The sequence below is a fragment of the Amphimedon queenslandica genome, unplaced genomic scaffold (genome assembly GCF_000090795.2).
Source record: "Amphimedon queenslandica unplaced genomic scaffold, v1.1 AMPQUscaffold_10516, whole genome shotgun sequence".
NCBI lineage: Eukaryota > Metazoa > Porifera > Demospongiae > Haplosclerida > Niphatidae > Amphimedon > Amphimedon queenslandica.
In genome coordinates this window covers 3,283-7,155 of record NW_003549223.1, presented here as the reverse complement: position 1 = coordinate 7,155, position 3,873 = coordinate 3,283, and the positions used below count along the sequence as shown (strand labels likewise).

The 3,873-nt window shown below is 39.1% G+C and overlaps 2 long non-coding RNA genes across 27 annotated transcripts; both read right to left on the bottom strand.

Annotated features, from left to right (window-relative positions):
* Positions 1–8: 8 nt before the first annotated feature.
* Positions 9–3,120, bottom strand: LOC109590089 (uncharacterized). 26 transcript variants are annotated; one of them, XR_002189113.1, is made up of 20 exons: positions 2,808–2,891; positions 2,706–2,763; positions 2,613–2,661; positions 2,420–2,466; positions 2,318–2,375; positions 2,125–2,182; positions 2,032–2,080; positions 1,563–1,711; positions 1,470–1,518; positions 1,277–1,323; positions 1,093–1,232; positions 1,000–1,048; positions 909–955; positions 816–864; positions 714–771; positions 521–578; positions 428–476; positions 335–383; positions 142–188; positions 25–97 (listed from the first exon to the last, which is right to left on the bottom strand). It is a non-coding gene; the product is annotated as an uncharacterized LOC109590089 (long non-coding RNA). The 26 variants fall into 26 exon arrangements; XR_002189114.1 differs by having other exon boundaries at positions 909–1,048; positions 1,093–1,139; positions 1,184–1,232; XR_002189120.1 differs by lacking the exon at positions 2,808–2,891 and adding an exon at positions 3,102–3,120 and having other exon boundaries at positions 909–1,048.
* Positions 3,121–3,434: 314 nt separating this feature from the next.
* On the bottom strand, positions 3,435–3,692 carry LOC109590091 (uncharacterized). The gene is made up of 3 exons (XR_002189137.1): positions 3,592–3,692; positions 3,499–3,547; positions 3,435–3,454 (listed from the first exon to the last, which is right to left on the bottom strand). It is a non-coding gene; the product is annotated as an uncharacterized LOC109590091 (long non-coding RNA).
* Between the last annotated feature and the right edge of the window lie 181 nt (positions 3,693–3,873).

Genomic DNA, 3,873 nt, shown 5'->3' with positions numbered 1-3,873 from the left:
AGATATCTGTAACAATATCCATTGTATTGTGGCGGTTACCTTGGTTACCACAGTTACCTCAGTTACCTAGTTACCAGCCACTGTTACCTATATATAACTAAAACACATCTGTAACAATATCCATTGTATTGTGGCGGTTACCTTGGTTACCACAGTTACCTAGTTACCAGCCACTGTTACCATTTTAGCTGATAGACATCTGTAACAATATCCATTGTATTGTGACGGTTACCTTGGTTACCACAGTTACCACAGTTACCAAGTTACCAGCCACTGTTACCTATATATAACTGAAACACATCTGTAACAATATCCATTGTATTGTGATGGTTACCTTGGTTACCACAGTTACCTAGTTACCAGCCACTGTTACCTATGTATAACTGAAACACATCTGTAACAATATCCATTGTATTGTGGCGGTTACCTTGGTTACCACAGTTACCTAGTTACCAGCCACTGTTACCTATGTATAACTGAAACACATCTGTAACAATATCCATTGTATTGTGGCGGTTACCTTGGTTACCACAGTTACCTCAGTTACCTAGTTACCAGCCACTGTTACCTATATATAACTAAAAGATATCTGTAACAATATCCATTGTATTGTGGCGGTTACCTTGGTTACCACAGTTACCTAGTTACCAGCCATTGTTACCATTTTAGCTGATAGATATCTGTAACAATATCCATTGTATTGTGGCGGTTACCTTGGTTACCACAGTTACCACAGTTACCAAATTACCAGCCACTGTTACCTATATATAACTGAAACACATCTGTAACAATATCCATTGTATTGTGACGGTTACCTTGGTTACCACAGTTACCTAGTTACCAGCCACTGTTACCTATGTATAACTGAAACACATCTGTAACAATATCCATTGTATTGTGGCGGTTACCTTGGTTACCACAGTTACCTAGTTACCAGCCACTGTTACCATTTTAGCTGATAGACATCTGTAACAATATCCATTGTATTGTGACGGTTACCTTGGTTACCACAGTTACCTAGTTACCAGCCACTGTTACCTATGTATAACTGAAACACATCTGTAACAATATCCATTGTATTGTGGCGGTTACCTTGGTTACCACAGTTACCTAGTTACCAGCCACTGTTACCATTTTAGCTGATAGACATCTGTAACAATATCCATTGTATTGTGACGGTTACCTTGGTTACCACAGTTACCTAGTTACCAGCCACTGTTACCTATGTATAACTGAAACACATCTGTAACAATATCCATTGTATTGTGGCGGTTACCTTGGTTACCACAGTTACCTAGTTACCAGCCACTGTTACCATTTTAGCTGATAGACATCTGTAACAATATCCATTGTATTGTGACGGTTACCTTGGTTACCACAGTTACCACAGTTACCAAGTTACCAGCCACTGTTACCTATATATAACTGAAACACATCTGTAACAATATCCATTGTATTGTGACGGTTACCTTGGTTACCACAGTTACCTAGTTACCAGCCACTGTTACCTATGTATAACTGAAACACATCTGTAACAATATCCATTGTATTGTGGCGGTTACCTTGGTTACCACAGTTACCTAGTTACCAGCCACTGTTACCATTTTAGCTGATAGACATCTGTAACAATATCCATTGTATTGTGACGGTTACCTTGGTTACCACAGCTACCACAGTTACCTAGTTACCAGCCACTGTTACCTATATATAACTGAAACACATCTGTAACAATATCCATTGTATTGTGGCGGTTACCATGGGCGGTTGCAGAAATTTGGTTTGACCTGGGCATCAATAATTAGTGGGTGTGGAGTGGGTGTGGTTCCATACAATTTTGCAAGGAAAATGGAAAATACTGATCTATAACTTCATTCAGATGGTTTCTTAGCATAAAACCTCAAAGAAGCCTGTTGAACTACCACAGTTTATACTGGATGCCCACACCAGAATCATGAATATAATTATTGGTCAAAAAGTCAACCTGGGCATTGCCCCCTAATGCCCAGGTCTGCAACCGCCTATGGCGGTTACCTTGGTTACCACAGTTACCTAGTTACCAGCCACTGTTACCTATGTATAACTGAAACACATCTGTAACAATATCCATTGTATTGTGGCGGTTACCTTGGTTACCACAGTTACCTCAGTTACCTAGTTACCAGCCACTGTTACCTATATATAACTAAAAGATATCTGTAACAATATCCATTGTATTGTGACGGTTACCTTGGTTACCACAGTTACCTAGTTACCAGCCATTGTTACCATTTTAGCTGATAGATATCTGTAACAATATCCATTGTATTGTGGCGGTTACCTTGGTTACCACAGTTACCTCAGTTACCTAGTTACCAGCCACTGTTACCTATATATAACTAAAAGATATCTGTAACAATATCCATTGTATTGTGGCGGTTACCTTGGTTACCACAGTTACCTAGTTACCAGCCACTGTTACCATTTTAGCTGATAGACATCTGTAACAATATCCATTGTATTGTGACGGTTACCTTGGTTACCACAGTTACCACAGTTACCAAGTTACCAGCCACTGTTACCTATATATAACTGAAACACATCTGTAACAATATCCATTGTATTGTGATGGTTACCTTGGTTACCACAGTTACCTAGTTACCAGCCACTGTTACCTATGTATAACTGAAACACATCTGTAACAATATCCATTGTATTGTGGCGGTTACCTTGGTTACCACAGTTACCTCAGTTACCTAGTTACCAGCCACTGTTACCTATATATAACTAAAAGATATCTGTAACAATATCCATTGTATTGTGGCGGTTACCTTGGTTACCACAGTTACCTAGTTACCAGCCATTGTTACCATTTTAGCTGATAGATATCTGTAACAATATCCATTGTATTGTGGCGGTTACCTTGGTTACCACAGTTACCACAGTTACCAAGTTACCAGCCACTGTTACCTATATATAACTGAAACACATCTGTAACAATATCCATTGTATTGTGGCGGTTACCTTGGTTACACAGTTACCTCAGTTACCTAGTTACCAGCCACTGTTACCTATGTATAACTGAAACACATCTGTAACAATATCCATTGTATTGTGACGGTTACCTTGGTTACCACAGTTACCACAGTTACCAAGTTACCAGCCACTGTTACCTATATATAACTAAAAGATATCTGTAACAATATCCATTGTATTGTGGCGGTTACCTTGGTTACCACAGTTACCTCAGTTACCTAGTTACCAGCCACTGTTACCTATGTATAACTGAAACACATCTGTAACAATATCCATTGTATTGTGGCGGTTACCTTGGTTACCACAGTTACCTAGTTACCAGCCACTGTTACCATTTTAGCTGATAGACATCTGTAACAATATCCATTGTATTGTGACGGTTACCTTGGTTACCACAGTTACCACAGTTACCAAGTTACCAGCCACTGTTACCTATATATAACTGAAACACATCTGTAACAATATCCATTGTATTGTGACGGTTACCTTGGTTACCACAGTTACCTAGTTACCAGCCACTGTTACCTATGTATAACTGAAACACATCTGTAACAATATCCATTGTATTGTGGCGGTTACCTTGGTTACCACAGTTACCTAGTTACCAGCCACTGTTACCATTTTAGCTGATAGACATCTGTAACAATATCCATTGTATTGTGACGGTTACCTTGGTTACCACAGTTACCACAGTTACCAAGTTACCAGCCACTGTTACCTATATATAACTGAAACACATCTGTAACAATATCCATTGTATTGTGATGGTTACCTTGGTTACCACAGTTACCTAGTTACCAGCCACTGTTACCTATGTATAACTGAAACACATCTGTAACAATATCCATTGTATTGTGGCGG